The sequence below is a fragment of the Podarcis raffonei genome, chromosome 1 (genome assembly GCF_027172205.1).
Source record: "Podarcis raffonei isolate rPodRaf1 chromosome 1, rPodRaf1.pri, whole genome shotgun sequence".
Classification (NCBI taxonomy): Eukaryota; Metazoa; Chordata; class Lepidosauria; order Squamata; family Lacertidae; genus Podarcis; species Podarcis raffonei.
Window position 1 is genome coordinate 18,472,809 of NC_070602.1, and position 25,450 is coordinate 18,498,258.

The window sequence follows — 25,450 nt, forward strand, 5'->3', positions numbered from 1 at the left end:
ATTATGTAAACCTTTTCATATATTGTAAGCCGCCTTGTTTTAACTGTGGAAAGGCGGCGTACAAATAATATGATGATGATGATAATTTCAGCCAATAGCTTTCATGTGTGAAGCTGGGATTTTCATTTGCCATTCTGTTGCGCAGTCATCTACTTCAGAGAGATTGTTTGGGAGATCTCCAGAGTCTGCTTCGAAAGTCTATGAGCCAGGGGTGTTAGATGGCACCACCCAGAGTACAAAGACTCATTACAATTTCTCGCTTTATATTCCTACAAAAAAACAACACCAAAACAAATGGGTGATAGCAGTGCATAACACTTAACCTTCTCTGTGTGCTTCCCACATTTTCAACTACACCCCTGAATATGTGGTTGAGATTCAGCTATTGTACTTGAGGATCTCTATATTAACCTCCTATAAAATCTTCCACGGTTAAGCCAGCTCATTCAAATTACGAGTTTATATAGCCAAGCACTTGAAAATATAACAAATAGTATTCAGCTGCCACTGCTGGTTTACCACTGGCAACCTCTCTTAATCTCCAATAATTTGTTTGTATGCTAAATGAAAACCGAAACAGCTCATTTTATAAAATGTTCTTGGGGTATTTCTGTTTTGGGCAATTTATCCGGATCAGTCAATACAAGAGCTTTTTGAAATTTTCTTGGGGACCTATTAATCAGTTTGCCATAGGAAAATTTACCACTACGCCCATTTTCTTTTCACTGGGAAAATGCACCATAGCCACTAATACTGTAAAACTGTTCCCAAGTGCTTATTATATGGCAGATCTACTTTACAGCTTACAAACCGTAGGAGTGCATCCTAGAACCAACCCAATATGTTATTATTTTTATTTAATTCGGAATATATTATAAATTATGTGTAGAAGGAAAGAAGGAAGGAAGGAAAGACAGAGAGAAAGAAAGAATCTCAGGCCTGCTGAGTGATTTTAGTTGCACTGATACTGTTAATCTATACTGTGCCTATTTTAAAGCTCTGCTAAAAAAAGAAAGAAAAGAAAAATCCCACAGACAAGCCCCTGACAATCTGAGACAGCATAAAAGATTAATGGGTCATTTTAGGCTTTCTAATGAGAATGAGGCTACATCTCGGACACAGGTCATAAAACTGGCTCAAGAATGACAACAGTGCATAATGACTGTGTTTCACAGTCCCCCATTATCAGCCTAATAGGCAGGAAAAGATAGATTAGGATAGGTCTACAGATTCAGGCAACTCCTTCTCTATTAGTTGCAGATCCCTTAGCAGGCCTCCATTTTATAACATCTGCTGATGCCCTTCTATTTAACGTGTTGTTTCGGGATTCCCATTTCCCTGAATTGTAGGAAGTTCCAGGGGTAGCCTTTCATGTAGCATTGCAAGGAGATGTCTTGTGCCCGCTCTTTATTTGCAAAAAGAGAAAGAAAGAAATGGGCAGCAGGTGTCAAGGGTGCTTCACAGCCAAATAAATGCCCATGGCAGATAGTTAACTCCTATTGTCAAAGAGAACACTTACTTTCGCTTCTACAGCTCTGGGTACCTATGCACACCAATCTAGCATCTAGGCAGCTACTCCCAGGTCTGTGCTTAATGGAGCAGTTGCAACAACAGTTGGACCACACCCCTCCACCAGTTTATGTACTTTCCCCCAATGGGCTGTGCACATGCAACCAGAGACTGAGCCTGCATGGAAGTTTGTTCATCTATTTTCAATCCGCTCCTGGTTCTGGGAGACAGTGGTTCAGGAGAGGGTGGAGAACCACCTGGCCCTTCACTGGACTGCCCTGGCTCTCCCTTCTGAACCATCCTGTGCTACACTCTCCAGCCCTGAAGCTTCCCCTGCCTCTTACCTCCTGGCTGATACAGTTCCCCACAAATCACTGACCCCCATCTCCCAAGTCGGTCTCCAGCCCTTCTTCCCCTGGTGCATGCTCATCAGCAGTGCTTTTTTCTGGGGGGACGTGTTGCCCCAACTGACCAATGGATCAACATGCAAGCTATCTCCACAGTAGCAGCGCAGACTGCTGCTCCATCATTCTCCCCGCCGATGCCTGGGGAAGGGAGTCTGGGGCGGCCGCGGTGGAGGCAACAGTGTTGCTCCTCCTCCTCTTGCTGGGCTAGAGCCAGCTGATGAGCGCTCACCCCTCCTCACTCAAGCCAACCCCACCGTTGCCATCGCCTTCCCATTCTCTTAGCGCCACTGCCACCACCTTGAGTCCCTTGACTGGGGGTTGGGGGGAGGAAGGTTATGAGGATGAGGGGGGGCAGCCAGAATGAGAGCATCCCGAAACATTTTTTTAAGGAAAAAAAACACTGCTCATCAGTGTCCTCCCAGTTCCTGGCAGCAGGTGGACACACAGACTGCCAGTCCTAGTCTTTAACCCAGCATTGGTCTCTCAAGATAAGGAACAACTACTGGACATTGTTGGACTCTCAACACCCATCAGCTCCAAAGGTGATGAAAGCTGTGGTCGAACAATACCTGGAGAGCCCTACCTTGGTTACCTCTGTTACCTCAGTTCTCTTCCAGTCAGAGCCATCTTTTCCATAGGGCTTAGTGGTGAGTCGCGCCAGGGCGCTGGCCTCTCAGGGGCACCTCAGCAAGTGGGGGAGCTGTGAGGCTTTGCCGGTGGCCTCCCCTTTCCCTGCACGCCCGCCAGCTGTGCCCCGCCAACCATAAGGCTGGCGGATGTGCAGCTTGCCTCCCAAGCCTCTGCGGGGATCGCTCTCCTCCCGAGGAGGCTTGGGAGGGGCGCAACTTCAACTCTATGGGGATTGCTCTCCCACAGCGGCATGGGGGAAAGTTGTCCCCCCCCCCGGATGGCTGGCAGTGTGCAGCTACAGCCACCCCCACACTATCCGTGGTAATTTGGGGGCACTGGGCAGATATTTGCACCCCGGCGCCACATCTGCTAAAGACGGCCCTGCTTCCAGTGCTCCCTTCCCCATTGAACCATAAATTGCTCTACCTCCTGAAAGCAGCAGCAATGTAATGCTTATAGTTTCTTTGCAGCTTTCCTTCCTTCACAGACAACAGCTCAGGATAACTGGATCGGGAACTATTCTCTCGTTGCTGTGTCAGCCCTCACTCAGGTTTCTCTTATGGAGTGCAACTCACTGCTAAAAATTAGATGGAGCCAGGCACTCACACACCACTTGACAGAAGAAAATGAGAAGAACCCAGTTGGACCATGACTCAACTATTCCAGCATCCTGTTCTCACAGGAACCAACCAGGTGCCAGTGGTAAGCCCCAAGGCAGGACCCTGAGTGCCACAGGGCTCTTCCCACTTGTGATTCCCAGCAATTGGTATTCAGATGGCAGAAGCAGAACATAGCCGTTGTGGCCAGAGGCGTAGCATGGTGGGGCTGGAGGGGCCATCGCCCTGGGCACTTTATTGCGGGGGAGCAACCAGGTGCCCCATGGCAGGCTCCATCATTGAGGCCAGAGCCATGGGGAGGGAAGCCACGCCCAGGCTGGGCCTTCGGGCTGGGGCTGCTTCAGTCCAGTGAAAGCAGCAGAGAGGATGAGAGGCTGCCACTGGGCTCCGGTGCATGAGGGAGCTGCCCAGTTCACCAAGGAGGTGCAAAGCTTGCCGCGCCCCAGGCACCAGCAACCTACACTACGCCACTGTTTGTGGCTACCCTTCCTCTTTCCTTTCCCTGTTGGAGTTCAAATGATTTCCCAAAACCATGTCCACCAAGTCTGCTCCAAGGGCTGTAGCAATGAAAAAGGCAAATTCAGTGTGGAGAGTTAACAGGAAAGAGGCTGAAAATAAAACATTATGCAGCATTATGTAACATAGGCAAGCTTTTTATAACTTTTTTTTTTTTTTTTTTTGCTAAAGGCAGCTCCCACTTTGAATCTGCCCCTATTATGATGTTTTAAGATTATTGGTGTAATATTTTTGGTGCTCATTTTTTCTTTCTTCAACAAAGTGGCTGCTGGAAAGTGAGCACAAAAAAAGAAAGAAACAAAAAGCCCTTCCAAAAATAAAACGGAATAAAAATAACTTCAGATTGCATCTGCATTTAGGAGAGTGTGATGTTCTGGCATAGTCGTCGTAATAAAAGGAGGGCAAAATAATATTATCAGCTGAATGGGGAAAGACTGCTGATTTTATAGCACCAATTATTTAAAACGGGCCTTGTCTGGAACACTGGCCCTTTAAGAGGCAGCAACCCAACTGCTCTGCTTGTGGTTCACTACCCTGCGAAGAACACTTACAGGAAAATGATGATGTCCAGCTGGCAAGGCTGCTTTATAGCTGAACCAGTTGAGCCTGGTTGAGGACTGGCTGCAAAAGGGAACAGACGGCCTTACTGGAATCCTGGCCAGGGAAGAAACGTGGGCCAGGAATTTCAGGAGTGGAAATATGGCCTTTAGTGTAATCCTAGTACTGAAGAGCTGGTGGAAAGTCCGATTCAAGAGCACAGCAAATCACATTCCTGGAGGTTCTTCCTTTTGACATAATTTAATGGCTTCCACCACCACCCCTTCACATTCTCATTTCATGACAATTATCCTGTTGCCTTGTTAACGCCATCTCTGTTGGTTCTCTTTGCTTCTCCAATGTCCCGGTGGTCTCTTTACAGTTCCTACCAGGGCAGGTAGACTTCCCTCTTGTCGGATCTACTTTGTGTGTGTGTTTAAAAACTAGGACTCCCAAGGTCTACCAACCAGGGCTAGGTGCAGAAGAGATAGGGCTAGAAGGAAAGGACAGGGTACCTCTGAGCATGTTCTGAGCCTGGGAATTTGTTCTCTAAACCAGAACTGAGCCCACAGACCCTGCCCTCAGAAGTCCACTCCTGATTAGCCATTTCTTCTTCATTTCGGCAGCCTCGCTTCATTTTCCTGTTGGTATTGTTAAACACACTATACAGCTGCAAATGAAATGTTTTAAGTGTGTTTTAAGTGCAACATACAATGTGACATTAGATGAGCCTTATGGAAAATTCAATGTATTTTTACGAACACTTTTTTTAAAAAATCATTTTCAGAACGTTTTTTATATGTGTGTAGATTCTATCTTGGATGTCCAAAACGCTTGATGATCTACTCCAAATCAGCCAGAGATCTACCAATAGATTCCAATCTACCATCTGCCCACCCCACAGTTTTTATAATGAGCATATTTGAGTGGTAAAGCATTTTTTCTGAACTTTACGGAGTTCATTTATGGAGGAGATGGCTATTGATGGCTACTAGCGTGGCACTGTGGGTTAAACCACAGAGCCTAGGACTTGCCGATCGGAAGGTCGGCGGTTCGATTCCCTGCGACAGGGTGAGCTCCCATTGCTCGGTCCCTGCTCCTGCCAACCTAGCAGCTCGAAAGCATGTCAAAGTGCAAGTAGATAAATAGGTACCGCTCCGGCGGGAAGGTAAACGGCGTTTCCGTGCGCTGCTCTGGTTCGCCAGAAGTGGCTTAGTCATGCTGGCCACATGACCCGGAAGCTGTACGCCGGCTCCCTCGGCCAATAAAGTGAGATGAGCGCCGCAACCCCAGAGTCGGTCATGACTGGACCTAATGGTCAGGGGGTCCTAGCCATGATGGCTACCCTCTGCCTCCTCTATCAGAGGCAGGATGCTGAACTAAATAGGCCACTGGCCTGAGCCACCAGCCTATTCTTATGTGGGCTATACATTACGTTCTAATGTGTAGCCTTCAAACAAGGTGCAAAAGTAGATGGCAATATTTAGCTTTCTTGTTTCCCGTTGGCATCTGTCTGTCTCAAGAGACAATCGCTTGAGCCTCTGGATGTGGAGTCAAACCGCTGGAGAATCACAGTGCCTGCTGTGGTTGCAGAGAATGGAAAATTGCAACTGCTGCCCGTGGCATTGTTTTTCCTGTGTTACCAGAACCAAAGTGACCTCTCCCAGGCACAAGCCTGGGCAGTGTGAAGGGAGGTCCTGGGCTGCCCAGATCAAAAACCCTCCTCTCGGCCTTGCTGACGTGGTCCAAAGGAAAACAGAGCAATACATTTGGCGCCAGCTTCACTGCAGGAGCTGCTGGAATGAGGCATAGAAGGTGCCATCCAACCAGATTTCTGTAGGGTTATTCCTTATTCTCCCAAAGATGTCCCAGAAGGCAGTGGTATGTTATGAGGTTTTTGAAAATTTAAGAAAAAGATCCTCGAAGAGGATTTTCAAAATTTTAAAAATTCAGACGTGTTCAGACTTCTAATTCGGAAATAGTGCAGTCTTTCAAAATGCTACACAATTTAATTGTTAAGCTCTGTTTTGGACTACCGGCGATCATTGCCAGGATTGGCAGAGTGCCTATGTCGCTTACAGGTGTTAGGCAAAAGTACAACAGAGTGTCTGACCCTTGGGGGGAAAAGTCACCCTTTGCAAGGGTCCTTAGATGACCTATTGGGTCCATTCCAGTGCTCAGATGCTGTGATTTCATTAGCAGTAAAACACACCAGTGTAAATCTGAGCCGCGAGAGCAGGGCAGTGAAACAAAAGATTCCCACCTTTGCAACTTCCGCTGCGAGTTCATTCATTCCCCTTCCGCGGATTGTAATGATATGGGTAAGTACAGTGAGAAGCAGAGGGCCTGGTATTTTTTGAGTCTGATTGCTAGCCACAACCTGCTGACAGTGGAATTAGAAACAGCCTGCACACACTGCTTGCTATTTGGCTGACAAAATACTAACAGAGCAAATTATAGGTTGTTATTCTTTTGCAACACGGCCCTCAGGAATTTGTCTTTTGCAACAGAGTCTACCGGCCCCCGAGTCTCTTGATGGGCTGGGCACTGGTCAGTGTTCCCTCCGCTGAAGGCTGAGTGAAAGGAAACGAAGGAGGCGGCCAGGGAGGGAACGTTGTCTTTTCCATGACAGCTGGGTACTTAGTTTGGCATTTCCCTGCAGTGCTTGGTCATTAGGATGATCGCTACCTCTCAGCTTAGCATCCCTACCTGCTGGGGCTGCTGCTTGCCGAAACTGGGGCTCTGACTTAGGAAACTGGGCTACTTGCTGTCGGCGGGGGCGATGTGTGTGTGTTACAGTTCACCTGAGCCCTTGTAATGCATATTCTGTGAGCCAACGTCAGCCCTCAAGATTAAAGCAACGGCTCTGGGAAGAAATACACCTTGCGTACATTTGTTTTATTCTGTTAGTTTAAAATTCTATTCTGCACCCTCCGTACAGCTCTGTGTTGCTTAGCGGAACATCCAGAAAGGCAGCACAGCAAAACCAAAGCAAAACTACCCATCCACATCTGTCTATTGGCAAAGTTAAAGGCAAAGTTGGGAAGTATCAAACGAAACCACAAAAGAGGTAGAATCCAGCATGCAAACAAAGACTCCACAGGACTAACTGTACCTGCCACATACTGTAATATCTGGCTATGTTAATGTCTTCCTTTAATAATAATAATAAATAATTATTTTATTTTGTATAACCCACCCATCTGGCTGGTTTGCTTCAGCCACTCTGAGCAGCCTCCAACACATATAAAAGCATAATAAAACATCAAACTTTAAAATTTTTATATTTTACATCAGCAACCTTTGGATTCTCTCCACTTCAGTGGTTATAAGGACTTTACTATTATTTAGCTCTGAACTATGCCTTCAGGTTGAGTAAAGGGCAGAGGAGAATGGGGATGTTAAGTTTGGCACTTTTCTCTTTTCAGTATTACCTTTTTTTAAAAAAAACACAACAACCCACATATAGTTAAACCATAAAATAGTGGGTGGGTCAATTTACTCCTCTGAAATTAGATCATTTCAACAACATGAAATTAAATAAATGTAGCCTTTGGCAGCTCTGTGGACACTGCCAGCAAGAGCTCTGGCATCAGCTGATTAAAAGGAGAGAAGCTATTATTTATTATATACCTATCCTGTCCTTCCTCCAAGGAGTCTGAGGCAGTGTGAGTGCCCACCTTTTAATCCTCACAACTTTGTGTGGTAGACTGTGCTGAAATTGAGCTTATTCCAAAGTCACCTTGTGAGTGTCATAGCTGAACAGATATTTCAATCTGGGTGTCCCCAGTCCTGGTCTGACTGTACAAACACACATAATCTGTGAATGTATGCATACATTCTTTAAAAAATAAATAAAAATGCAGTGTAGGGAAGGAGATAAAAATCACCCCACATCTGTTTAGCCCCTGTTGTTGTTGTTTTAAATGAGCCAAAGGCAAAAAAAGAAAAGAAAAAAGTCTATCTGTATTTCTGGAAGAAAAGAAATCAAGTTGAGATTGTAATGTATTCCTTCTCATTCATGTCCATTTTTCCTGCTCCCATTCCACACCTCCTAGAACAAGCCCTCCATGCGGCAATTGTGTAAAGGTAAATGAAGGAAAGAGCTGTCAGCCAATACATTATAGAAACATATTACGCCGATAGGCTGTTAACATCCATTCTATCACAAAAAGTTACAAGATGACAGCAGACGACTCATCCTAAAGCTGGAAGAAGAGCGCAAGCTGAAAATGTTAATTTTCAGCTATCTTGAAAACCATAGGTGGTCTTGGCATGGAAAGAATATAGTGCCTCCAAATATGAATCTCTATGGCATAGCAGGAGGCAGGTCTAACCAGCACTGTCACCATATGTGTTTGGGATTTCTCACACCATAATTAATATTCATTCTGCAGAAATGAATAATTTAATGCAACTTCTTGCGCTCAGAGATACAACCAAATGGGCACACCAGGAGAAATAGATTTCTGCGCTGAGTTGTTGTTTTTCTAATCTGGATCAGGAAAACTAGATCAGCTCCTAATAATCAGGACACAACTTTTGAGCAAATGGAGCAAAATGAAGAAGACCCGTTTCTAGTGGTCAAAAACGGGCAACATTTCTCAAGGGGGTAGACTCCCCCACCTTTTATGTTAAGTATGGGGGCATACTCTTGGAGTTAGTGACATTTTTGTTGCATTGGTGGGGAATTCAGCTTTGCTGTTATTTTGAATATATCCCTATCAACTTGATTCCTTCAAATCTCCAAGTGGCACATCAAGTAGAAGCTTGAGATTATGTTATGTTGATAACTTTGGTCATGTCTTCCCACCCATTCTGTATACAGGGTCAAAAAGAAATCTCACCCCAAAACTGTGTAAATGAAGGGGGACAGGTTTTTGTGTGAAATTCTCATGTGTGCTGGGATATGACACTTAACTTAATTAACTTAATTAAGTGTGGAGGTGGCCTGAGGGTGTGTGTTCATCCCCCACCCCAAATTCGGGACCCAGTCATTTTTTTTCTGGGGGTATGCAGGGGTACGCATACCCCTAAACATTTTGTGAATCTTTGTACTTTTGTCCATTTATTGAATTTGTTTTTTCTGATTTGAACTATAAAATGGTGATTTTCTTGAGTCAAAATGAGAGTACCCCCCAAACATTTTTTTTTGAAAAAAAGCACTGTCAGGACTTCTCTCTGGGTACTCATTCATTCATTTAGCACATTCATTCCTTCAAATCTGTTTTCGGGCTTCCTCCAAACAAGATGAATTTTAACAGGGAGAAATGTAAAGTATTGCACTTGGGGGGAAAAAATGAGAGGCACAAATACAAGATGGGTGACACCTAGCTTGAGAGCACTACATGTGAAAAGGATCTAGGAGTCTTGGTTGACCACAAACTTGACATGAGCCAACAGTGTGACGCGGCAGCTAAAAAAGCCAATGCAATTCTGGGCTGCATCAGTAGGAGTATAGCATCTAGATCAAGGGAAATAATAGTGCCACTGTATTCTGCTCTGGTCAGACCTCACCTGGAGTACTGTGTCCAGTTCTGGGCGCCACAGTTCAAGAAGGACACTGACAAACTGGAACGTGTCCAGAGGAGGGCAACCAAAATGGTCAAAGGCCTGGAAACGATGCCTTATGAGGAATGGCTAAGGGAGCTGGGCATGTTTAGCCTGGAGAAGAGGAGGCTAAGGGGTGATATGATAGCCATGTTCAAATATATAAAAGGATGTCACATAGAGGAGGGAGAAAGGTTGTTTTCTGCTGCTCCAGAGAAGCGGACACGGAGCAATGGATCCAAACTACAAGAAAGAAGATTCCACCTAAACATTAGGAAGAACTTCCTGACAGTAAGAGCTGTTCGACAGTGGAATTTGCTGCCAAGGAGTGTGGTGGAGTCTCCTTCTTTGGAGGTCTTTAAGCAGAGGCTTGACAACCATATGTCAGGAGCGCTCTGATGGTGTTTCCTGCTTGGCAGGGGGTTGGACTCGATGGTCCTTGTGGTCTCTTCCAACTCTATGATTCTATGATTCTATGATTCCAACCCTCCAGTGCAGATCTGAGGAGGTCATTCCACAAGAGGAAATCCTCGTGCTGACGTGACACGTTAATTGGCTACTACCTCATGTTTACATTTTGGCTCTGCTCTCGTCAGTGAGTCCTACACCATTGCAAAGAACCATGGTAGCTGCTATAACAGGGGAATTTTTCAGTCCCCTTCAAGCCTGCTCTGACATTTTGGAAGACTATGGGAGCCCTCCTCTTTTTCAGCCTAGGTAGTTTCTTAATATGGTGCTGGAGGAGACTCTTGGGAATCCCATGGACTGCAAGAAGATCAAACCTATTCATTCTGAAGGAAATCAGCCCTGAGTGCTCACTGGAAGGACAGATCCTGAAGCTGAGGCTCCAATACTTTGGCCACCTCATGAGAAGAGAAGACTCTCTGGAAAGGACCCTGATGTTGGGAAAGATTGAGGGCACAAGGAGAAGGGGAAAACAGAGGACGAGATGGTTGGACAGTGTTCTCGAAGCTACCAGCATGAGTTTGACCAAACTGCGGGAGGCAGTGGAAGACAGGAGTGCCTGGTGTGCTCTGGTCCATGGGGTCATGAAGAGTCGGACACGTCTAAGTGACTAAACAACAAGAAGTTTCTTACTCTTCCCTCATCTCAGTTCCTTAGCCACCTGTTGTTTCTCTCTCTGATTAGGCAAGGCCCCAACAAGGAGCACAACCCAGTGTTATCCCCAAAGGACACACCCTCCTCCCCACTTATTTTTGAGTCTTATTGGCAGGGTTCCAAGGAACTCAGGTTTGTCAGTGGCCTTAGATAAGGGCTGACCCAGGAAGACTCGCCTGCCTTCAGTCAGCAGATCATAGCCTGAGCCTGCTGGGCTTCCCTTCAGAAGACAAAAGGCAACTAAATGTTTGTGCCTGCTGAAAGGACCCAGCACTCAGTTTTGAACTGGTGCTGAAGAAAGCTCAGATTCAGCCATGACCTTGCACTTGAAGGTTATGATGCAACTCAGGAAACCCCATCTTTCCCCCTTCTTTCCTTGGGACAGGTAATTATTTGCACTGTGCTCCTTCTTCTTGTCTCTTCCCCGGCATTTCCCTAATCTTGCTGTCCCTGATATCTCAGTTTACTCCAAGCCGTCTCGTTTGCACTTAACTCCCCCCCCCCCAGTGTGTCTAGACCTCCACTGTTGTTGCGCCTGGTTAATGCCCCTCTTCATTCCACATAAAGCCACCCCTCCACCTTTCTCTACCTCTCTGTTTAAGCTTAGGGTCCAGACGGCGTGGGTTTTTCCGAGTAGCCCATTTAACGTGTAACAACTAACCATCTCTCTGTTTTCTGTTTCTGTGCAGCTGCAAAGCCATTTTACTTATTGCCTGCCATTTTGTGTAAATACACATTTGCATTAATTAAGATTGGCAATTGTTGGTGCTTCCACATTTCCCCAAATAAACAAGGCAATATTGGTATTTACAGAGTAATTGCATCCATTCCAATACTGTCTGTAGCATGCAATCATCTCCAGCAAGGATTCCCCACATAGTTTTGTCTGCAAACATGCCTGCAAAATGCGTTCGTGTTTCTAAGATACATGGGCAGATCTGGTACTACAGGGGAGAACATTACATTATGGGATTCTACTGTAGGCTTTCCAGGAGGCAGGGAAAGTTGGGGAGCCCATCTGTGGAGCACCTGGAGTCTTCTTCAGCATGTTTTATATGGAAGTAACCTGCCTCTGACAGGTTACTTCCATATCCAGAATTCATGTTCACAGAATATCACCATCCTTTTGTTCAAGAAAAGCCTTTTAGGTTCAAGACACAAAGCCGCATGCATCTTGGGACCAGGATACCTAAACGGTCAACTCAGTTGATCACTGTGTTCTGCAGAAGAGGGAATCTTGCAGATGCCATCCTATAAGGCCTTTAGTCTTCTAAACTGAAATCTTTCTCCCAGTTGGTATCTCTATTAGATCTGCATTGATTTTATAGATGTGCTGTTGCTGTTTCAAAACAAACACACACATACAAACACAGTTTTTATATATGTAATTGCTTCAATTGTTTTTGTGTACGGGACTGTTTTATATATACTTTTTAATATATTGTAAATTGCTTTGGGGTACCTCATGAGAATTGACTGAAAACTGTAATAATGCTGTGCACATATATCTTGTGATGTGTGTGTGTGTGTCCCAATTAAACCAATACACTTAGACTGAAGTTTATATTTAGGGCCTCTGCAGTTCAGCTGACCAAGTTAGTTTAAATCTAAGTAGCCTGCTGCAAAATAAACCACTGGATCTGTTCCCTTGCCATCTCTGATATTTGATTGTTTATGTTAGCCATTTACACACACACTCACAAATGCTGGGTAGCATAGTGTAACCAGGGCAGTGGGGGGAGGGCATTGCCATTCTGCAAGGTCTCCGGTTTTCTTACTCCTGCAAATGAAGCTGCAGGCTGTTCTGTCTGTCCCTGGTTTCCTGTGTCTGGATTGGTTTGAGGTCGAGAGTGGTTTCCTGTTTCTTTGAAGCTCAGGGTTAGTCTAATTGAAAAGATATGTCTTGCGAATATGTGTCCAGTATGGTTTTAAAAAAGAGGAGTCCAGCGTTTGGTGCTGATAGCCACTAACTAAACAGAGAAGGCTCTGAAGGATAATTAATTAAAGGAAATGACTGAGTTAATGTCTGAGAGGTGATCTACAACATTCCTCCATTTCTCCTGAGATGGTTGGGATGGATTATTGGCCCTTGGTAAGAAGTTAGGCAGACAGGGACAAATAGGGAACATTAATGGGGGCAAAATATACTACTGATTCTTCCCTGTTGTTTGGTTGAAGTTTGGTGTATACTGTATGGATGCAAAGGGAATGATGCACAGATGTGTTCACTGAGAATACATGTCTTTGATTCAAGAGAGCTACCAACAGGGCCAGCCCTACCATTAGGCAGAGTGAGGTAGCTGCCTCAGGCATCTGATGCTGCAGGAGGAGGAGGAGTGCCAGCAAGGCGTTGGAGGACAGCACTATGTGTTGTTGGCTAAATATTGCAGGATTCAGGATCAATGAAAGGAAGCACTTTTTTCCAGGATAACCATTCCAGGAAACCAATAATGAGTATTCCAGGTTCGGTCAGTCAACCAGCTACAAATCCACCTAACAGTTACCTCGTTCAACCCACATTTTGACCAGCTTCTTCGCGAGAATATCATGGGGGACTTACGTTCTTACATTATTTTCCTCAGGCAGCCAAACATCTTGTGCCAGCCCTACCCATCAAGCATATATCCAATTACTATGGAAGAAAGGTAGATCCTAAGACTGTTTAGATGCGAAGAAGTTTCATACTTGTTTAAGGAAGTTGTTGTCACTGTGCTTGGTATGGAAGCTGCAGGGTGTGCAACTGCTAGGTATTTAGGGGCACACCTGGCTTTACACATGTTACTCTGGTGTAGAAAGATCTCTTAGCTCCTGAGCTCAATTCAAGGTTTCGTTGCTGATGTTTAAAGTTCTAAATAACTTGGAGCTAGGGTCACTACAGACACACCTCTCGCAGGCCAAAACAAGCCAACGTTTATGTTCTTCCAGGGAGAACCAACTGGTTTCTCCAAGACCAGTGAATTGTCAGTTGGTGAAGATGTGAAAACAGGCCTTCTTGGTGGTAGCACCCACCCCCTGGAGTTCTTGCTTTCAAGAAGCTCATGAGGTGGGAACAGTAATGAGCTTTGAACCCCCGTTTTAAAAGTATAATTGAACAAAATACTTCCCTGACTCTTAATTTCTAATTATCTGCTTTATACATTGCTCAGTTTTATCTGTAGTATACAATTTTTTCATTCTGCTTTTTAGAAGATTTCTATTGAATTTGCTTGAATTGACATTGACTTTTTTCTTGATTATGTTCCATGTAAACCACTTAGAAAGTTTTATTGCGTTAAGCAGTATATTTATATATATATTTTAAAAACCCAACCAACTAACTAAAACAGAGCAATGTCTCAGCAAGAAAGCCAACACTCATTTGTTGTATTTCATCTCATCCCCTTCCCTCAAAATTATTTATAGCCATTGGTGTTGCCTTATTTATATGCTGGTTCCCTCATTTGTCTGTTCCCTGCTGAGTGAAGATTTTCCTATGCTAGTGAAAGCTATACCACTCTATACTACTAAGCCTAGGAGGTCTTCCATGTTGGGGTTATTCCCTGTCGCTTGGGGGATTTCCCCACAATTATTCGTTTAGCAGTCAAACCAGCTGTGGTGCCTTTTTAATAACAATAATAATAATAATAATAATAATAATAATAATAATAATAATAATAATAATATCTTTATTGTCATTGCCCCCTCTCAGGGACAACGAAATTACTCGACTGCTCCATAAAAACACTAATTAAAACAATACAGCATAGTACAGCAAGGAAGATTAGATGACTTTCAAAGTCCAGGCTTCCCATTCAGGGCTGAGATCGCTCTGGAGAAGAAGCTGTTCTTAAGACGGCTCGTTCTTGTCTTCATCGTCCTGTATCTCCGTCCCGACGGCAGGAGCTCGAAGAGACAGTGACCAGGATGCGATGGATCTTTTACTATGTCCAGTGCCTTCCTATGGCACCTTGTGGCATAAATCTGCTCTAAGGTGGAGAGTGGGCAGCCAACAATGCTCTCTGCTGCCTTAACAACTCTGCACAACCCCATCCTGTCCTGGGTAGTACAGCTTCCGTACCACACACATAAGCCATAAGTGAGCACGCTCTCAATGGCACAGTGATAGAAGGCAAGCAGCAGTTTCTGCGGAAGATGGTTTTTCCTTAGAATTCTCAAAAAGTACAGTCTCTGCTGCGCCTTCTTCACAAGCCCCCTTGTGTTGACACTCCAGGACAGATTATTATTACAGATAATAACAGATAAGATATAGGGAGAAATGAATCACAATTCGGGAAGAAAGTTAGCAGCCAGTCAGAATCTTGTGGAGAACATTAAGTAGATCAAATTCCCATAGCAAAGCATCAAACGGGGACCTACCACAAGCCTGTGTGTCGCTAGGGGAGGACTGAACAACTCAAAACACAGCAAGCAAAAAGAAAGGTCTCCCAGAAATTTAACATGGCCTGTCATAACCAGGCTCTTTGTAACCCTCCTGCTTTCGAAGTTCTAGACATGCTACAAAGAAGTTTATCAAGACAGACAAAGCAAGCTAGTTTTCTGGGCCCAGGAGAGGTCAGGTCTCACACAACGACTAAGTAGCTCAGGAACAACAGCCAGGGACCTGCCACCACTGCCCAATAAGACCTGCTGTTGGAGGTTTTAACCCACCTTGTCAAATGATAGGACCGGCTCTGAGTGTTAGGGGGTCCTGAGGCCCCTTTGGGCGACTTTTATGGCCTATTGAGTAATCTCATCCCTGGTTTTCCAGGGGCAGTCCCAGAATTACAAAAGCCATCCCGCCCTCGGATTTTATCCTGGAATGTCCCTGTTCTCCCCACCAGCACTGCCAGCACTGAGCTTGGGGAGGAGGATGAACCAGCGCTTGTTTCAGGTGAGGATAGTGGCTGCTGCTGCTGCTCCGTGGGATCATCCCATGATAATAATAATAATAATAATAATAATAATAATAATAATAATTTACTATTTGTACCCCGCCCATGTGGCTGGGTTTCCCCAGCCACCCTGGGCGGCTTCCAACAAAGATTAAAAATACATTAAAATGTCACACATTAAAAACTTCTCTGAACAGGGCTGCCTTCAGATGTCTTCTAAATGTCAGGTAGTTGTTTATCTCTTTGACATCTGATGGGAGGGTGTTCCACAGGGCGGGCACCACCACCAAGAAGGCCCTCTGCCTGGTTCCCTGTAGCTTTGCTTCTCACAATGAGGGAACTGCCAGAAGGCCCTTGGCACTGGACCTCAGCGTCCGGGCAGAATGATGGGGGTGGAGATGCTCCTTCAGGTATACTGGGCCGAGGCCGTTTAGGGCCTCTGCTGCTGGCCTCCTCCCTCGGGCAGCTTGTAGCAGCTGCTGGAGAGTGGGCAAAGAGGAGGAGAGACTGCTGCCACCTAGGCCCAGCCCCATGTGGCACGTTGGCTCTGAGGGGCAGGCAGGGGGCAGGGCTGCCCTGGGTGGGAAGAAAAGCGGAGCAGAGAGGAGCGCAAGGAGCCTTGGTTGTGTTTTTTTTAAAAAAAGTTTCATGCATCCACGTCTAATCTTACCAAACCTTTCCCAAAGTTATTTATTTGTGTGTGTTTTTCTTTTCATAAATCTACCAAATACAGTGGTACCCCGGGTTACATACGCTTCAGGTTACAGACTCTGCTAACTCAGAAATAGTACCTCGGGTTAAGAACTTTGCTTCAGGATAAGAACAGAAATTGTGCAGTGGTGGTGCAGCAGCAGCAGCAGGAGGAGGCCCCATTAGCTAAAGTGGTGCTTCAGGTTAAGAACAGTTTCAGGTTAAGAACGGACTGGGATTAAGGGGTTTTGTCAGGATGGTAGAAACAGTGCATACTGTGCCCTGTATTTGTGTGGTGGCGGCACTCGCCCTTCTTCTGGTAGGAAATGCTCTGGGGAGGGGGGACGCCAAAAAACGGGGGCCAATGAGGGTCAGTTGCGGGGGGAGGTAAAAAAATGTCCCTATTTTCATCTGAGGAATGTTGGAGGGTATGTAATCTAGCGGTTGGGAGATCAATATGGAGCGGATCTAGGTCATTTAAGATTTAGTGCGTTGCTTAGGGATGTTTATGTGCACTATTAATCCTTCTAAGACATTTCCACAGTATAGGCGACACACACAACTTATGCACATTTAACTTGTGTGCATTCAGTTTTATGTGTTTGGCAAAAAATTAAAATAAATAAAAGGGGGAAAGAGGGCAGGCGTCTGGGGAAGACTTTGACAATCGCACCCACCATTGAACCCAATGTGTGTTGACTATGCACGATTTTGGCTTTATGCGCTAACCCCGGAACGTAACCCCAGCATGAGCTGAGAGTCGCCTATAGTGCCCTTGGCAGACTATGCAAGTGAGTGCTTTGCCACAGCCACATTTGGTCAGGCAAAAACGGTGTAGGTGATAAAGCTTTAAAAGTGGTTGTGCCCCTTCGGAAGATGTGATAGGGACAGGATCTTTCATTTTAATCCACTGGATGAAATCTATACATTAGGACATGGGGAGCCAACATGGTGCCCTCATTGGCCATGCTGGCTGGGGCTGATGGAAACTGGAGTCTTAACAACATCAGGAGGGCCACAGGTTCCCCTTCCTGGGTCCAGATAATCAGAGCATGAGGCCCTTGGCTTCTGTGTTGCACCAGATAAAGAGTAGCCAGTTGCCTATAGTCCTAACGCTGACGCAGTGCGAGATGTGCCCTTTTGATTTTAGCAGCGTTAGGAGCTAAACTTGCGCTAAGAAACAAGTTTCCATTGGCTTTGGCTGCCGGAGTTTTTAATTTCCGTGTCTTCATTTCTCTGTTTCGCTTAAGTTCACTCCCTACTCGCTGGCCTAATGGGCTTTTGCAGACGTCCCAGAGATTTGCTGCTTATGATAACTGGCCTTCTGAAGGTCAGGCGAGTCCTTATCTCTCTCCCCACCCCCACCCCTGCCCTCTTAATGCTGCTTCTTTTTTTTTCCATGAGAAGCGCTGAGGAGCAGGTGCAGCTCTCTCAGCGTGGACTCTGCAATGTTTCCACACAGTGCATCCAGAAAATGCATGCCTGCAGGGTAGAACAAAATTATCAGTGTTCCCCCATGAGGGTCCGGCACCTCGAGAGGCTCCCGTCAACTACAGAGCAGTTAGCTGCATGGCTGAGCACTGGCAGTAAATGCTTACTTCAATTGTGGCAACTGCCACTCAGAAGGTATGCATTTAATCTTGAAGGATAGATGTCTCAAGACATCCTCCCAGAGTGGCAAAGAGGCTTGGGGTGTAGAGGAAGCAATACTGGAGGGGAAATGCCCTTCTCTTAAAGGGATGCCAGGGCAGTTAGCGATATGTCTGTATGCATATCTATACAGTGGAACCTCGGGTTAAGAACTTAGTTCATTCTGGAGGTTCATTCTTAACCTGAAACTGTTCTTAACCTGAAGCACCACTTTAGCTAATGGGGCCTCCCACTGCTGCCATGCCGCCGCACGATTTCTGTTCTCATCCTGAAGCAAAGTTCTTAACCCGAGGTACTATTTCTGGGTTAGTGGAGTCTGTAACCTGAAGCATCTGTAACCTGAAACGTCCCTAACCTGAGGTACCACTGCAAATCTACATGGATATATAAACGCTTTGAACCAGAAGCTTCTGTCGTATTTTTGAAATCTTCTTGACAAAGGGGACAGAGAGAGGAAAGATGGGGCAGTGGTTTTGTTCTGAACAGGCAGGTGGTTTGCCTCACTGTCTCCCCACTAAGGCCATGCAGGGCATTGCTGTTGCAATCTGCTCTCCGATTCCACCCCCCTTAAGGGGTCAAATGCATTTTCAGTCACACTAGGTATCCGCCAGCTCTTCTTCTTTTCTCAGAGAGGTGGTCATTTCTAACCTTGCTACGAATGTCCCACGACTTTGAAAGTTCACCGTGAGTGCCAAAACCCGTTTTTTCTCCAAGAAGAAGAAGACTGGCCATGTCTATACAGTCACTTCCTGCAAGTTCTGCTCTGGAAGGAAGTGTGATCACATATTGTTGTTTTTTACTTCATTCAAATCATTCCTCAAAACCTTCCCATTCTAAGAAGCTTATGTCACCCCCTTAGTTCCTCTAACAGACTGAATGGAACCTGCATATATGTAAGTCAGGCATGGTCAAAAAATATCAAGTGTGTTTCAACTAAGTTTAACTAAGTGCTGTGCTTTGGGGCAAATACAGTGCTATTTTTCTAGAAAAAGAGTTGCCAGAACTCACCATGGACACCTCCCTTGTTCTCTTATAATGGCAATAGCGCCCACCAAAGAGGTGCCGGAACTGAGTTCCAGTGAGTTCTTGCTGGGGAAAAATCCGCATATCTCCTAACTCAACTAGAAGAAGCTGTCTCTTTCCCAACCATAAGTTTTGCTGTGGTGTTTTAATTCCCCTACCAAACTATGAAGAACTGCAGCTCTCATGTGTGTGGATATTACACATTTTGGGCAACTTTGTTGAGAAGTAACTGGAGTAGAAGGGAGGACCTGGTTGATTTGGTGATATGATGAAACAGGGAACTTGTGTCGAGAAGCAGAATGAACCACCTCACCTGAGGCCTACCTGCTCAAAGCATCAGAGCAGAGAAATCTCACACCACCCTAAATCTAAATATTTTTATATGCCTTCGATTAAACACAGCTGCAGTTGAGATTGCAAATATAGGGAATCTACATGAGAAGGAAGAACTTACATCTCGCTCTCTTGGCTTTCCAAATATGGGTAAGGCATGTGCGGTATAGCTTTACATTGTCATTATTCTACAATCATTAATATATCTATTATTTTGTGTGAGAGAGAGAGAGCAGAAGAGGAAAGAAACAATTTAGAAAAGTTTTCTTCAATGAATTGCATTTTGACTCTCACAATGAATTATCCAGGGAGGTGGAAAATGCATTCAAAATCACTATAATATTTTCAAGGGTACTAGTCTTGTTTCTTTACGGTAGATGCCAAGAATGTGAAATAAAAGGGGAATGGGGGGCGGGGAGCAAAATACCACCATAGTAAGTAATTACACAATGTAATGGAATTTCAGTTTGCAACTTCCAGGGGTAGGCCGTTTTATTGGCCTGTAATCGGGGCAATCTGTATATTAACTCTTTCCCTTGTTAAGTACTGCTGCTGTCATTTCAAATATAAACACTAGCTAGCAGCTATCCGGAAGGCTTGCTATAAATCAAGCCTTCACTGAGGGTGTGTGTGCGTGTGTGTGTGTGTAGGGGGAAGCAGGAGGAGGGAACCTCTGTTATTTGTGTCCTAATGGGTCAAAGAGAAAAGATGCCCTCTCTGAAAGCTGGAGACCAGCTTCCCCTTTCATTGATCGAGGTTTCGACTCTGGGTGCTTGAGTTTATGACAAAGGAGTTCACAACGTCACTGTCAGGAAGTCGATAGTGTGATAGATACCCTATGCAGTTGGTCCCTTCTCAAGCACTTTAACCACGCTTTTCCTCTGACAGTTATTACTGCTGCAATAAATTCTTCAGTAAAACAAATAGGCTCTCAGTAAATGTATTAGTTCAGGCACTCTGTTTTACTTAATATAACTGCGGGTCTTAAACAGGTAAGTACCCTAGTAAATAGACCAATATATTTAGGCGGAGGGCATTGTGGGTGGGTGGGTGGGTGTCTGCATCTCTACTTTTTACAGCAAGTTATCTAAAATTAGGCAACTCTAGCATTTACAGGTTGGCGTTTTAAAATCCAGAATAACTGACAGTGTATGCATTCTTTTTCCTCTCTTTCCTTTTTTTTTTAAAAAAGGAAAATTGTGCATTTAACACAAGTCGGTTTCTTATAACCACCTCTCGGCCAATTCTGACCTAATGTTTGGCACTTGTTGGATGTGATCCTATAACATGCATTAATAATACTTTTATTCTTTATACCCCGCCCATCTGGCTGGGTTTCCCATTCACATGGAAAAGTTTGGAACTGGTTGCATAACTTTCCAAGAACAGTTCCATGAGTGGGAACCTTGAATTGCACTGGGCTCAGCAAAATGTCGTCCCCCCCCCCCCCTGAGAAGTTATGTGGGTCGCCAGTCCCATGGCAACATTTTCACATGTGTGAGCATGCAAAGGGGCTGCAGAATTTGGGGCACATGGGCCACTGCCATGCGCAGCTGAACAGCAAGGCCTCTTGTGGGTTGTTCTCCCCCCCTTCCATCTTGGGATTAGAAAGAAAACACAGTGGTGTTTAAGGATCACAAAATATATTTTAATTTAATATGATGCTTTGTAAAAGAAACTGAAAGTGGAACACTAAGACATTAATACAACACAATAAAAATGGGTCAGATTATAGGGCTGACAAAATTTGAATTTGTTTTCATTTTAATGAGAAACTACTCAATATGCACTTCTCAATCCAGCACACAAACCGAAATACAATTGTCCTTTGAGATTCGCAGTTTTCTGAATATTGCGATACAGATCTCCACCCAAACAATATATGCCAAAATTGCACTATTAATGGTGTTTTCAACTGACTATCTCTTTTATCCACTCTTAACCCGTTGTGTTTATATTGTTTACTTGTTTTTTATTATGGATTACATATTCTTGTGGATTGTGAACTGATGTCAGCTACCTGGGACATTTTATTTCTGAAAAACTGGGGTTTCAATGCAGAAAATAAAAACATGACAAACTTTGTTTTCATGTTTTTAAAGCTTTACAGACCACTTGGGATTGAGATTTATACTTCAGAGCCTAAGCGTGAGACTGTGCTACAATAGTGTTTTGTGTGAATAGACCCTCTATTTATCAGATGAGTGCCAGTGCACAATGAACCCTACACACATGCACGCCACTTATCTGCACTAAGCAAGGCTGCAGTCTTGAGTTCGATTCAAGAATCCGTCTGTGTTCACTCTCAGAAGCACTACTGGTGTGGAGTTATTCCAGGCTGCATTGTTTTGGGTTACAGAAATATTATTTGTATTTGTTGGTGCGTGGAGACTTGTAAACCACAACATAGCAACATGAGAAGCTGCCTTAAAACAAGCCAGATCACTGGTCTACCTCTCTCAGTACCTTCCAGTAGCAGCTCTCATAAGATTTCAGACCGGGTTCTCTTACCTGGAGATGCTGGGGTTTGAATTTAGGACCATCTGCGTGTATAGGAGATTGTCTACCACTGAGCTATGGTGTTCTGCAGAGGTCAGGCCCCTGTCTCAAGAAACTTACCATGAAAAATTCAACACAGGAGAGACAACAAATGAAGGGGCGGAACATAGGTGGGGAAATAGGGCAAAAATGTGCATTTATTTCACTTACATCAGGGCATGGCCAAACTTGGCCCTGCAGATGTTTTGGGACTACAACTCCCATCATTCCTAGCTAACAGGACCAGTGGTCAGGGATTGTTGAAACACACTTGATCACTCACCCATAGTTGAAACACACTTGATCACTCACCCATTGTTTTTGGGCTGCACACAAGAACAGCGGACTTCCATTTCTTTCCAGGACCAATACTAAGAAACCACCTTTGTACTTTTCCTTAAGTGCAGTGCAGAAAGTGTATTGCTCTCGTTGGAATCTACAGGGAGACATAATCTTACTTTACCTTTCCGACACAGAAGATGATGATGAAAAATTAGTGCAAGCAGAACAGAAGGGTGGTCTCCATATAAATGTCTTCTAATGGTATCATAAAAACCCACTTCATTTTTATGTGTTGCTGTGAATGGCCACAAATAAAGAATTATTGCGAGAGCCCAAGCACCTTTCAGAAGTGTTGCACGAGTAACCTATTCGGACTGGTCTTCGGGTCTCAGGTTAAGTTGGGGGGAAAACTGGGAACATTTCAGCGCATTTAAACAAAGTCAAATGAGGTATGCAGACAACTCAAGCCTAAAGATGCTGTCATATTTTGACCCCCAAAACTGTTGCACCTCCTCTGGCTTGTTTTAAGCATTGCCTGATTTAGGAAATGTTGCACTCTGCCGAATTAGGTTTGATCCAGTCCCCTAGTGTGGGAAACTTCACAGGAAGGTTTCTTATGTAACCCTTGGAACACCCAAGGGCCGGGTTCATGCACTGCAAGGCTTATTTCGTACTGACCAGGATGCTCATCCCAAACCTGGAACCTTTTTGAATGGGTGCCTTGCGTGTCGAGGTCCCCTGGGCCACCCCAATAACTCACACATCACACAGAATTTTTTGTTTAAGGTTTTTGGCATAATTTTGGCCACAACTTTATTAAAATACAAAAATGTGAGTGGTTGTTTAGGCATTGGTTGCGACTATCTGCCCCCACCATGGGGGACAGACTGACATTCCACACGATGCGAAAGTCAGAAAAGGGGAATACACTTGGGTAGCGACGGAGCAGGGAACCTGCCCTCAGCCCTCCCCAAATGCAACCAGGAGCTCATTGCTATGGCCTGAGCCCCTTTGACAGAGTGGACAAGCAATAGTTAGCCCCCAATTCCTTTAACGGAACCCCTTGCAGCAGCAGCATTAGAGGGGCAGGCACAGCCAATCCATGCCCCTCAATCAACCAAACCATAAACCAATGCCTAACCGCAACCTTACAAGTTGTGACGATTTGCTACGCAGTAGGCAAAAACCAAATGGCCCCAGCTAATCAGCCAAATGGACAAAATTCCTACCGGGCCCCTGCCCCAAGAGCAGACAACCCCATGACAGGCATAGCAAGGTCAAAGCGAACAACCCTAATTCTAGGGAGGGAGGGATGGGCAATCTGATGCACGGGCGAAAAGAGGAAGCCCTAGCCTCGTGCAAGGAGTTTTAGCATTTCTGGCTGTCAATCAACAAATGGCAACATTAACTTCTTCCCAACAACAAGGGAAGCCCCAATCGCATCAGTGGCCAAAGATCAATTAGCCCGCCCCCAACTTTGGAGTGTCCTGGTGGCCCCCACCGCAACACGTGCTCTCCATGAAGGAGAACACGCTTTGCCATACCATATCAACCTAGTATTGCACACTAAGCAAACAACAGCATAGTAAAAGTGTGGAGAGGGATCCAGATGTCTTAGAGACTGCTACATTTCTTGCTTGTATACAGATGCTGTAGTCCTAGTGGTAGCTCAGCAGCCTGCATGTTCTTACACTTCAAGCAGTAGCCTGGCCAGCATGGAATATGTTTGGGAGCAGACGGGACCAGCCCTACCATTATGTTATGTAACTATTTATTATGCCACTTTTCAGCTGAGAAAGTTCTCAAGGTGGATCTCAAGAATAAAAAGATGCATACAAATACAATAATGCAAAAACATAATAATAATAATAATAATAATAATAATAATAATAATAATAATACAGTCGTACCTTGGATCCTGAATGCCCTGGAAGTTGGATGTTTTGGCTCCCGAACGCCGCAAACCCAGAAGTGATTGTTCCAGTTTGTGAGCGTTCTTTTGGAACCTGAACGTCCGACGGGGCTTCTGCAGCTTCTGATTGGCTGGAGGAACTTCCTGAAGCCAATCAGAAGCCACAATTTGGTTTTCGAACGTTTTGGAAGTTGAACGGACTTCCAGAATGGATTCCATTCAACTTCCAATGTATGACGACAACAACAACAACAACAACAATAGTACCCTGCCCTTCTTACAGGGTTGACCCAGCCACTCTAGGCATCTTCCAACAAATATAACAGCATAATAAAACATCAGCCATTAAAAACTTCCCTATACAGGGCTGCCTTTAGATGTCTTCTAAAAGTTGTATAGTTATTTATCTCCTTGACATCTGATGGGAGGGCACTTCACAGGGTGGGCGCCACTACCGAGAACACAGATGATACAAATTCGAAACCTTTCATCAGTATTAAAAACCAAACACATCTGTGTTCCAAAGCAAAGAATATTCTCTACAAAAAATGTTCAGAAAATACATGAATACTTAAGCGGCATCTTATAAGGATCCCAGGCCGGTGGGTGGGGCAAGAAGTTTCCAGCAATATCTCCCATGTAGCAAATGAAGGTGACCTCCTCAAGTCGCACATGCTAGGGGACAGCCATGGCAACTTCTCTGGCTGTTGTTCCTAAACCTCCTTCCTGTTAGGTATAATAGTTTAATTGACACTGACATAGATAAGGCTGTGTGTTTCGGTGAAAAGCTTTAACATGGGGATTTTCCATGGGGCTATACTGAAGTCAAGAATGGGCTCCCTCAGCTCTAACTGAATTCATAATAAACTCTTGTTGTTTTCTGCTAGCTAACATGTGAGTGTTTAACCTTAGATTTTATGAGAGGTAAAAAGGTAAAGGTAAAGGACCCCTGACAGTTAAGTCCAGTCACGGACGACTGTGGGGTTACGGCACTCATCTCGCTTTACAGGCTGAGGGAGCCAGCGTTTGTCCACAGACAGTTTTTCCAGGTCATGTGGCCAGCATGACTAAGCCGCTTCTGGCAAAACCAGAGCAGCGCGCGGAAACGCTGTTTACCTTCCTGCCGGAGTGGTACCTATTTATCTACTTGTATTTTTGGTGTGCTTTCGAACTGCTAGGTGGGCAGGAGCAGGGACTGAGCAATGGGAGCTCACCCCGTCGTGGGGATTCGAACCGCCAACCTTCTGATCATCAAGCCCAAGAGGC

At 44.9% G+C, this 25,450-nt stretch overlaps 1 long non-coding RNA gene across 1 annotated transcript; it reads right to left on the bottom strand.

Annotated features, from left to right (window-relative positions):
• LOC128407324 (uncharacterized) lies at positions 1 to 24,395 on the bottom strand. Its single transcript, XR_008328768.1, has 3 exons — positions 24,183 to 24,395; positions 22,303 to 22,426; positions 1 to 269 (listed from the first exon to the last, which is right to left on the bottom strand). It is a non-coding gene; the product is annotated as an uncharacterized LOC128407324 (long non-coding RNA).
• Between the last annotated feature and the right edge of the window lie 1,055 nt (positions 24,396 to 25,450).